Genomic DNA, 12,533 nt, shown 5'->3' with positions numbered 1-12,533 from the left:
TAGCATCTATTTCTCAATGACAGAACAATTGGTAAAGGATCTCCTTTATCGATGTTTTTTTTTTTTGTTGCATACACTTCTGCGAAACCACTTGGGATGGTTTTCCACATAAATTACTTTCTTTCTGGCTCTGCCTTGACAAGTAATTTATGGCATCTGGTATGATATTAGATGGAACCTGATGTTATCCCATTTTTATTGGAATCTTCTAAACACTGGAAAATTGGTTACATTTTTTAGCTTTTCAATTACCTTCTTTTACAGGCAATTAAGTTTTGGTGCCAGTAAAATGTTGTTGCCAACAATGTAAATACATGTTTGATGCCAGTGAAGTTTTAATGCCAATAAAACTCTGTTACACTGTGATATACTTTTCTATTGAAACACATTTCTGTTTCATTGCTGTGTGCCTTGTTTTAGTTCCATTTGTGTCCTACTCTGAAAGGACTTGACTTACGGTAACATTTCTTGGGAAACCTCCCAAACAGTTTTGCACGCACAGCAATTGGCACCATATAGTCGTGACTGTTGCGTGGGTAAGTTTAGGTCATTTATCAAGCCAACTACCTCCTTATTCACACTGACCGACCTTGGCTCCTAGTTGAGCAATGCCTTCATTTCAAAATTCTTGCTCACAGTTCCAACTCTCCATGAGCTCATTGCTCACTTTTTTGTAATGTCCCACAGTCTTGCAATCCCCTAAATCTTTGCACTCCTCTAATTCCAGCCCCTTAATTGGCCCATTTTCTCTCTCCACCAACACCTCCAGATACTTGAACTGTCAGCTCTGGAATATTCTCTCTAAATGTCTCTGCCTCACCAGTTTTTACTTTCCTCTTTTAACATGCTACTTAAAATCTGATTTTACAAGTGTGTGAGCATTTGGTCATCTGCTTATTTCCTTATGTGTTTATCGCATGTGAATAAAACCAGCTTATCCAATCTTCCCTTGCAATTACAGCTCTCTATTCCAGGTTAATTACTAATGCATCCCTTCACCAGTATGTTTATTTCTACCCCATCCTTCCTGTAGTGTAGCATCCAGAACTGTACATAATACCCAATTTATGGTCTAACTGGTGCTTTATACAATTACAACATGACATCCCAACTCTTCATGCCTCAGCCTATGAAAGAAAGCATACCAAACTACCCTATCCACTTATGCTACCATTTTCAGGGAGCTATGAACATGCGCCTCAAGATCTCTGTAAATCTATGTTCCTAAGAGCCCTACCATTTATTTTATACATCCTACAATTGACCTCACACTTATCTGGATTAAATTCTATCTGCTACCACTCCACCCAATTTTCCAGCTGATCTATGTCCAGCTGTATATACATACTTAATGACACAATTTATGACTCCACTAATTTTCCAATCATCAACAAACTCACTAATCACGCCACTACCTTCTGCCTCCCATCACCCAGACAATTTTGGATCAAGTCCACCAACATACCTCCATCCTGTGTGCCTTAACCTTCTGGACCAGCCTACCATGCAGGACTTCAAAAGCCTTAAAGCTCTTGTGAACTACATTCACCTCTCTGCCTTTGTCTATTTTCCTCTTCACCCTCTCAAATATGCTCAATTTGTGAGACATGGTTTCCCTGGCACAAAACCATGCTGTCTCCTAATCAGTCCCTGTCTTTGCAAGTGAAAATAAATTCTGCTCCTCAGAAACTTTCCAACAACTTCTCAATCACAGATGTAAGGCTCACTGCCTTGTAATTTCCAGGCCTATCCCTACTTTCTTTTTTGAACAAGGGGACATTAGCTTTATTCCATGCTCAATGAAGATACAAAAAAAATCTTATCAGACCCCCAGCAATCTCCTTGCTTCTATTAAAAGCCTGGGATAGATCCCATCAGGCCTGTAGATGTATCCAATCCAAAATGCTTCAATACTTCTAAAACTTTCTTCTTCCTCCAGAATACCGCTTCCTTAATTCCCCAGTCTCCTTTTCCCTGGTGAATACCAATGAGAAGTATTGATTTATGATCTTGCTCGTTCCTGACACCACGCAGATTGCCCTCTGCCTAATGTATAGTAGAATTGTCACTGAATTGTATGTGTGTTTAGGTGCATGTGATAATAAAGTACCATTTAACAATTAACCCATCCCTGATTTCTTCCTTAGTTACCATTTTGCTTCCAATATACTCATAAAAGGTTTTAGGGACCTTATTAATCCTATTTCCATTTCATTGTCCCTTTTCCATCCCATAATTTCCTTCTTAAATTTACTCCGGAATCACCTATAAATCTCAAGTAACTTGCACAATACAATTTCCTACACCTGATATACTCTTCCTTCTTTTCTCTGATTAAACCTTCAATATCCTTGATAACTATGATTCCCTACACCTACCATCTTTGCCTCTTACCTTTATAGAAACATGCTGAATCTGAACTTCTACCATCTCATTTATAAATGCCACCCACGTATCAGATGTTGTTCCCCCCCCCCCCCCCCCCATGCAGCTGCTCTAGTCTATCTCTCCCAGTTCTTACCTTACACAATCAAAATCTGCATTTCCCTAACTCAAGGACTAACTTTATATTTTTCAATAACAACCTTGAAGTTAATGAAAGTTCTCAAAGGAACTTTGGCAAAGGAACAAAGGCAGTTCTCAAAGGGTTCCTCCATTGCCATTTCATATCATTTTCCGTTCTCATTCCATAAGATTGGGTCAAGCATAGCCCCTTACCTCATAGGACTCTCCTTTAGAAAATCCTCTTGAATGTATTTTACGACTTACTCCTCTCATCCAAGCCCCTTGCTCTGAGGCAATTTCAGTCAATACCCTTCTATTGTAACTATCGTTTTTACATCATTTCTGCAATTCGTATACATATTTGTTCTAATTCTTTCTGCCTAAAGGGAGTCCTATGATCTAACACCATCAAAATATCTATCCCTTTACTATTACTAAGTTCTATACATGCTGACCAATTTTAATACCGCTAATTTGAAGCAAAATGTGAGATTTTGCTACATTGATGATGTAGTGTTAATGAAAGTAGATGTTGTTGCTATTTGTTTGGCATCTGGCAAGTTTGAATTTATTTTCACTTACTGCATTTGTCCCATATCCCTCTAAATATTTATATCCATGTACCTGTCCAAATGTCTTTTCAACATTGTTATTATACCTAAGATAGACACATAAAGCTGGAGTAACTCAGTGGATCAGACAGCATCTCTGGAGAAAACCATATAACCATATAACAATTACAGCACGGAAACAGGCCATCTCGACCCCTCTAGTCCGTGCCGAACACATAGTCTCCCCTAGTCCCATATACCTGCGCATAGGGCAAAGCCCTTCCTTGGACTGCTTGCCTCAACTGCTTCCTCTTGGAGCTCATTCGATATAACCACCACCCGCTGTGAGGAAAAGATACTCTCAGGTTCCGATTCAATCTTTCTCATCTCATCTTAAACTTATGCCCAGTACTTCTGGATTCCTACAAACACCTTCTCCCTCTCCCTCGTCCCACCCACCCAACTAATAGTCAGTTAACCAATTCCACGGTTAGCAACGATGGATCCCATTTGGAAATACACTGTCCCTAGCCAACAATCAGCCTATCAGGGAACCTCCCTGCCTCAGGTCATCTGTTGCCTGGCTCGATTTGTCCTAGTTTTTTATTGCTTCCAGTTTCTTCTCCCCCCCCCCCCCCCCCCCCCCAGTCAGTCTAAAGAAGGGGCCCGCGCCAATACATCACTTTTCAATTTTCTCAAGAGAAGCTGCCTGACCCGCTAAGTCACTCCAGCATTTTGTGTGTATCTTTGGTATAAACCAGCATCTACTGCTGTTCCTTTTTATGACATCCCATCTTTTATATTAAGTTTGTTGTCTGATGAAAGCTAATATGCCCAAAAGCCTTCTACATCCTCTATCTACCAGTGAAAAACAAGTGTCAGAGTAACTCAGTAGGTCAGGCAGCGTCTCTGGAGAACATGGATAGGCAGCATCTCTGGAGAACATGGATAGGTGACTTTTCAGATCAGGACCTTTCTTCGGACTGATTGTGGTGGGGGTGGGGGGAATGATGTAGAAAAAGCTGGAAGAGAGGAGGAACAGGACAAAGCCTGGGAAGTAATAGGTGGATGCAGGTGAGGGAGGACTGTTAGGCAGATGGTTTTACAAAGAGTAGAATAAAAAGGCAGGTGAGACAAAAGGATTGAACAATTGTGAATTGTTTGCCTGATATTCAAGATGCAATTCACATGACTGAATCTCAACCATATTGATGGCCCCACTGAAACTTGAGAGAAGAGCAAATGACTGGGAGTAGAAATCTGGGTATGTTCTTAATTATCTCAGACTTCCATGCCAGAGTTAGAGATATCTGCAACCTGGTAAAGTAAGATCCGTGAAGATCTCCACTCCAAAATATCCATTAACGTTTCATTGTCCGCTGACAGAGAGCAGAAAACATAAACACGTGGCATTGCAAGGATTGTAGGTCCCTAATGTTCTTTCTTGTTGTGTATATCAAAATGGAACTCGCACCATAAATTCCCATCTGGTTTGTGACTACACACAGTACAACATGGAGGTCTTTGCTCAGTGTTCCACAGCAGTCATGATGCCTTCATCCTGCACCAATTTATAGTAGGTTCTACACAACCCAAAGAATGACAACCAAAAGGGTAGCAGCAAAAGCCATCCACTGATGACAGAGTTCATGGATCTAATACAATATTCATGCAATGAAGGATGTCACACAAAATATGATTCAGCCCATCAAAGGCAGGCTTATATAACTGACCAACCATTTCTGGATGAGTCCTACAGGTAAAATGTGAAACATAACATGCAGTTGGAGAGCCGTTTGCCATCCATTCTGGGATAACTCTTTGCTACCATGCATTCTGAAGAGGTCAATGCTCTAACACAGGAAATGTTAAATCAATGTGTGCACGGTAAGATCCCACAAACAGCAAACTTGATAATGCCTACATCCACTGTTTATTGAAATAAGAACAGGAAGTGCTGGAAATACTCAAGGCAGTGCTTGCAAAGAAAGGAACTGAGCTAATATTTCAGGTTAATGATTCTTCATCAGAAGGGTTACGAGCACATCCTCTTTATCATATTTCTAACACCCGCAGTTTGAATTTCATCTGATGCATTGGTTACAGGATAAATTTTGGCTGGGTCAATGGGAAAACTACTCTATTATTTTCAACAGATAGGGTCTTTTTGCATCACCTGAAAGAATGGATAAACCCCGATTTAATTAATGACTTATCCACCAGACAGCACTTCCAATACAACAGTAGGGCAGTATTGTATTGGAATGTCAGACTATATTTTCTGTGTTCAGGTCTCTGGAGTGGGGCTTGTATCACAATTCTTTTGTTTAAAAAGCCTTGACTGATTTGTTTTTTCTATAAAATGCCTGTATTCACTCCCCTTCCCTGGACTGTCCACTTAATGACTAGGTTAGTCAGACCTGTATGATTATCACATCACATCTCAGGTGTGTAACTTGATGTGTGTTGCATATTTCCTTATCTATAAGGTATAGAGGGATACCATCTTCATAATTCATAGGTGGGGAAAGGAATTTAAACATAGGTCTTATTCCCTTGGAGGCAAACATTGCTTGACATGCTAGTGTTTCCCTTTATGTGAATATTGATAGAACAGGATACAATTATTGCATCAACTTCTGACATTTAGCTTTTGGGCAACAATCAAAGGATTGCAAAATACGGAGGAAATGTCACAATGGGTGTCTCAAGTAGATGGTCTCACGATTACTGGCTCCATGGAAACTGCAACAGCTTTGATTAATTAATTTGCTTGGAATTGGGTTTAGTCTAATTGAGGAACAATTACTGAAAGCACAGATTGGATGCACAAAAGACTGCAGGTGCTGGAATCCGAGGCAAAATCAAGGAGAGCAGCTGGAGGAACTCAATGGATCATGCAGCATCTGTGGAGGGAAACAGACAGCAGACATTTCGGATCAAGATCCTTCATCTAAACTAAAAGAGGGGAAATAGCTTGTGTAAAGAGTGGATTAGCAGAGAAAGAGCTAGCAAGGAAATGTTAAGTGCAGGTGAGGTGTTGATTGGCAGATACCAATAAGGAGGGGAAGGGTAGCGATGGCGACAGAAGTCAGGGAGTGCTGTAGAAAACAAAAAGCTGCAGATTCTGAAATCTGAAAAGATGAAGAATGCAGCTGAATGAAGGGAGGTGGCAGATGGGAACAACAGAGGGAGGGGAGAGGTGAGCAGTGGATTGGAGGAAAAGGATCCAGTGGAAGGAGTGTGGGGAGAGGGGGGGTAAAAGACACAGGACGGTCGGGTGCTTGAAATGGGGCATATGAGTGAGGATCAGGGTAGATAGGAGGAGAGTGAGGGTGCAGTTTTATCTGAAATTGAAGATTTCAATGGTCATGTTGTTGGGTTGTAGAAGGCAGAATATAAAGAGTGTTCCTCTACTTTGCAATTGGCCTTATCCCGACAGTGGAGGAGGTTGAGCATAGACAAGTCAATGTGGGGAGGGGAAGGGGAATCAAAGTGGTTGGCAACTGGGAGATCCAGCGGAAGGAACGCAGGTGCTCGGCACGAGTGGTCACCTAGTCTGCATTTGGTCTCAATAGGCGAGGTGGGAGGAGGTAAAGCTGAATCTCAGTCTCACCCAGAAGAACTGTATAGATCCCTGGATAGAGAGGGAAGTGTAGGAGCAGATGTTAAACCTATAGTTGTAGGGTTGAAGGAATGAGTGGGAGGGATAAGAGAACGAGAAAGTCGCAGAATGGTCCATGCAGAAGGTCCTGGGGAGGGGAAAATGTGATTGATTTCATCTCCCCAGTCACTTTTCTGTAACTTAGGAGGTGTAACACCTCTCCCTACACCTCCTCCCTCAACTCCATCCAGGGATCTAAACAGCCCTTCCAGTTGAGACAGATATTCAAATGCACCTCCTCCAACCTCATTTACTGCATTTAGTACTCTCAATTTGGCCTCCGCTACATCAGCAAGCCGAATGCAGACTAAACAACCACTTTTCCTAGAAACTGCACCCTGTCTATTGTAACCATCTGGATCTCCTAATTGCTTGCCAGTTTAATTCCTCTTCCCATTCCTAGATCAACTTGTTTGGCCTCAGCCTCCTCCACTACCAGAGTGAGGCCAAACAAACTAGATGAACAGCATCTCATATGTCACCCGAGTAGTCTATAACCCAACGGCATGACCACTTAACTCTGATTTCAGGAATCACACACTCCATCCCTTTCTCCCTTCCTACATTTCCTGGTCATCTCTCACACTCCCTGCTTCTCACATTAACCCCCCCCCCCCCATTACTCATCACTCCTGTGTTCCCATCTGCCACAACTCCTCAGTTCTTCATCATCTTCCTTTCCTATCAGATTCCAGAATCTGAAGCCTTTTGTTCCCCACATTACTTCTTGGCGTCTGTTGCTATCTCCACCTTTCCCTCTCCCACCTGATTCAAACAACTCCTCCTCACTTACTTACAAGTGCTTGCCCCAGCCCTGCCCACTTTTAACTGGTTATTTTAGAGTCACAATGGGCCCCACAATTAATACGACTATTACTGCACCAGAATTGCTAAATCTCCAGGAACGTCCTGGAGTCTCAAGACCTTAAGGACAATCATCCACTTGATGTTGAAGACAAAAATCCAGCAATAAAATCACAGAGGATGTCATGGAGTGATGATTTTTGTCATATTTCCTTTGTTAAAGAAAAGCCCAAAGTGAGATTCTGAGTTTAAATTCCAGTTTAGTCTAAGAAGCCATCTCAATACAAGGCTTGAAAGAACGTAAGGAATGGTTGTCATGAGGCAAGTTAAACAAGTGATTGGCATTTAAAATGTCTGCAAGCACTCATTCAAGAGGCTGAGTGCTATTTTAGTGGTTCCACTTGGCCTACTGCTAACTTCTAATAGCGGTTATTTGGAAATGATGTCAGTTTCAAGCAATATTTAAAGGCATAATCACCATTTATAGGAGTACTCTGCATTCCGCGGCCTCTGCACTGAGATCTGTGAAGAATACTAAAACACTCGCAGCAATTTTTCCAGGACATTTCATCCATACCCAAGCAAATTTACTCTGGAGATTTTTGAAACACTTCACCTATAGGAGAGGTCAATGCTGCATTGCTGCACCTCATTGAGTGTTCAAGCCATCTTCCAAGAGACCCTCCTTTTGTATCAAAAAGAGGGCATGAAACCTTTTTTTTTTTTTAATTCAAAAATAAACTTTATTCGTAATAAAAAAATATATCTATATTTATCTGGACAGTTGGCCTTCCCTACCCGTCCTTCATGTTGGCTGCCCTGTTGGTGACATCATCTGCGGCTTATTCCTCAGCACCACCATCTGCCACGCACTTTCTTCTCCTTCCCCAACACCCTCTTCCATGAACTCTCCTTCTATGGGAGGGGGCTGGAGTTGATGTCTGGAATCTTGTCTGGTCTGGTCACCCCCCTCAGCTGAGGGACAGCAGCGGGTGGACAGGGACTGGCTGAGCGGAGGCTGAGCCGGAGTGGGCAGAGTCGGGTTGCAGGGTGGCCGAGTTTGAGGAAGGGAGTGGGGGAGGTTGAGAATGGGGAATAGAGGGAGAGGAGGGCAGTGGGGGGGGGGGGGGGGGGATAGGGGAATGTGAGGGGGGGGGGAATAGAGGGATAGGAGGGGGATTGGGAGGGGAGAGAAGGGAGGGAGTGACTAAGGGTAGGGGAAAGGAGTGGGAGGGATTGGGGGAGGGGAGGAGAGGGGAAAGAGGGAGGGTGAAGAGGAAGGGGAGGGAGTGCTGGGGGATGAGGGGAAATGAGCCGTGCCTACGCAGTTGGGGGCTATGCGTGAGTGGTGCAGTATTGCTTTGTGGGGACGGGTTGCATTGGGGGAAACGGGTGAGTGCTGGAATATTGCATTGGCGAACGGGTTGCGTTGGGGGACCAGGCCTCCCGTGTGACAGGGACCCAACTGGTCCCACTTAGTCTAGTACCTTTTAAACACAAGCACAGTGTCAGGCAAGGACTAAACAAATATGTCCATATGTTCAGCAGACATCATAAAATAAGTCAAGCGCACTTCTGATCTGGTGAGTTGTCTATTATTCATGACATTATTCTGTCATTATTGCTTGGTCTTTATGCTTTAGCTTTAGGTGAACATTTGGCTCCACAAAAGGCAAGGATTGCAGCATTAGAGAGTTGCTAGTTTGAGTATAACACACAAGAATGATTCACTTAACTGCTTAATACAGTACTATGTTGGCAGAAGCACTGCCATTTATTTATTAACTGAACTGATCCCCAAATTCTGTTTGAATAGATGAGAAGGATTCTATGGAGACTTGGAGATGTCCTTGGAGGCTTCTTTATGTCTGATCAACAATTCATACCATAAGTAACACCATAAAAGGTTAATTGGGTGTTTGTCACAGGAATTCCCTACCTTGACATATCTGCCTCTCCATCTATCTTTTAAACATTAAAAGTTACAACTTGAACAGGTTATGGTCACCTGTCTTATTTTCAACCCAGCACAAACTACATTTGCTTCAATAACTGAGACAGGAAAAGACTGTGTCAGCAAACAAAGGAGAAACATACACTGATCCTTCCGAATTTTTATTCAAGATGCCTCCTTATTTGAATAGGTGTTAGATTTAGATGAAATGCTGTTGTGACAAACTGTGGCCATTTTAAAGGCAATCTACAAATGCAAGTTGAAGTTGTGGAATTTTGCTCTGCATGCAATGATTGACCTATTTATTAATATAGCCACTGCAGCAAGGCGTGTGAGTCCCTATTTGACTTGGAATGCAAGATCAAATCACAATATGGCAGCTAGGGAATTAAAAGACATGTAGTTAAATAAATCAGGATTTTGTTTTAAAGTTAGTATTGAAATAGTTATAAAAATATTCAATTGTAAATCCCATCTGATTCACTAATATCCTTCAAGGAAGGAAATCCGCAGTCCTCACCCAGTCTGACCTACATGTGACCCAGCACCATCTATGAGGTTGACTCTAAAGGGCCTGTCCCACGAGCATGCGACTCCATGCAGCAAGCGCGACCTAACATGGTCGCTTGAGCCGTACGGCCTCGCGGGGCCGGTCCTACTTCGATCGCCGGAGCCGTATGGAGTTGCGCAGAGCTGGTCCCTACATCGCGCGGGGCTCCGAAAAACTGACTGTGTTCCAAAATTCCGTGCGGCAACGGCCTGCCGCCGCCTCGATGGGCATACACAGCGTATCGATGCCGTACGCACGTCTTGACGCCGTACGTCATGCACGAACTTCCCGGAGGACTTCGCTCGAACTTCACATCACTCACCCGACCTCCGCGTGGCCCCCGCTTCTGGTTTGGTCACGCTCGCCACATGCAGGCGCATGCTGGTGGGACCGGTCCTGTACGGGGATCACTCGGCCCCCGCTTCCGGTTTGGTCGCGCTTGCCGCATGCAGGTCGCATGCTCGTGGGACATGCCCTTTACTCTCTCATTGATTAAGAGAAATTTGGGATGGGCAATAAAGGCAGGCTTTGACAACCATGGCCACATGTGTGGCTGTTGAAAAGTATCCAATTTCAACAAGAATCTTCACTTTGGACTGTAAATTTCCTGTGCAAGTATTACTCAGTGTCCTTGTCCCATGACACAAGTACAAATCCAGTATCAAACACACAAAGAAATGTTTTTTGCTTCACTTGGTTTGTTCACAGTAAAGGGGTTTCCACAAGCAAACCTACAACTACTGATAATTATAACATCAACTTTTGTGCATAATGTGAATGAAATTGTGCACTGTAAAATTAACAATTCAATTCAAGTGCAGTTTCTTACCACTTCAAGCAGGGTGCAAGGCCACCAAATTCAAGTGCAGTTTCATACCATTTCAAGCAGGGTGCAAGGCCACTAAAGACAGCGAGTCGTAAACTCTCCCTCCTCCATCTTGTAGAGACTGAGCCACGCCCTCACTTCTGGCTTTTATAGTCCCTCCCCCTCCCACCAGAAGGGGCGTGGCCTTCATGGCGTGATTGACAGGAGAGCGAACATCTCAACATTTTTTAAACACGAATAACTCTTTTATTTTTCATCGATGGGAAAAAATCCTCGGCACCTGATGAGCGGAGGGGGACTCTGAGTAAGATGGCCAAAAATCACAGCCGTAAGTGGCAGCGTTTTTTCTAAATTCAATATAAAACGCAAAGAGGAAGAGGTCAAGATTGGACTTTTAATTATATATTAGGCAAGGCAACTTAAATTAGGCAAGGCAACTTAAATTAGGCAAGGCAACTTAAATTAGGCAAGGCAACTTTAATTAGGCAAGGCAACTTTAATTAGGCAGGGCCACTTTAATTAGGCAAGGCCACTTTAAATAGGTAAGGCCACTTTAAATAGGCAAGGCAACTTTAATTAAGCAAGTCAACTTTAACATTTCCAAACCAAAGGCAACACAGCTTTACCATTTCCAAACCAAAGGCAACACAGCTTTAGCATTTACAAACCAAAGGCAACACATCTTTAACATTTCCAAACCAAAGGCAACACAGCTTTACCATTTCCAAACCAAAGGCAACACAGCTTTAGCATTTACAAACCACATTAAGGGCACTGACAGGTCAGTAAAACCACTCACAGTTTAGTAAACATGTGTTCAGTGTTATTCACAGCTCAGACTGAGAGACGTGACCCTCTCGCTCCCCTATCTTGCAAACTGACTGAGGCACTCAACACTTCCGGGTTTTATAGTCCCTCCGGAAGGGGCGTGGCCTTCAGGAGAGAGAATCTCAACATTTTTTAAACACTAATAACTCTTTTATTTTTCATCGATGGGAAAAATCCTCTGAGTAAGATGGCCAAAGATCACAGCCGTAAGCGGCAGCGTTTTTCTAAAATCAAAATACAGAACAGGAAGTGGTCAAGATCAGACTTTTAGTGATATAGATATAACTATATCTATATACTATTAAAACTGTGTGGCTGCTAGCTGCCTGGCTGCCTGCCTGACTTGTGGTTGTCAGCCTGTGGGTGCCAGCCTTCGATTCGTTGCCACGACAACCCCTGACCCACAAACGCCGATTTTTCCCATTTCGGTACAGATTTCACTTTTCATTACACGTATTCACTCCTCATTAAATTTCGTCGTGTTTATGTACACAATTTTCATCAAATCCTTTTCCGCCCCTCCCCCACACCACTCATTTTGTCGCCTCCTGCTGGCCAGTGACCATAACGGCTGCTGGCGCCCGCCTCTCGCCTCAAAGACGCCATTTAAAAACAGCCGCACTGCTGATTCCTGAGCCGCTTGAGTTGGAGGACCGCGTCTCCCGTGGGGGCTACGGGTAGGTAACGGCTGCGTTGGGGGAGCAGACCCAACGGGTCTGCACTTGGTCTAGTAAATATATATATATATGCGTGTGTGTGTGTTTGTGTGTGTAATATATATATATACACACACAATTTCCCTCCTGGGATTAATAAAGTTCTATCGTATAGTATCATGTGTGCAGGACTGC

The sequence above is a fragment of the Amblyraja radiata genome, chromosome 34 (assembly GCF_010909765.2).
Source record: "Amblyraja radiata isolate CabotCenter1 chromosome 34, sAmbRad1.1.pri, whole genome shotgun sequence".
NCBI classification, from domain to species: Eukaryota; Metazoa; Chordata; class Chondrichthyes; order Rajiformes; family Rajidae; genus Amblyraja; species Amblyraja radiata.
The sequence above is the reverse complement of the archived record's forward strand: the minus strand, read 5'-3'. Positions refer to the sequence as shown.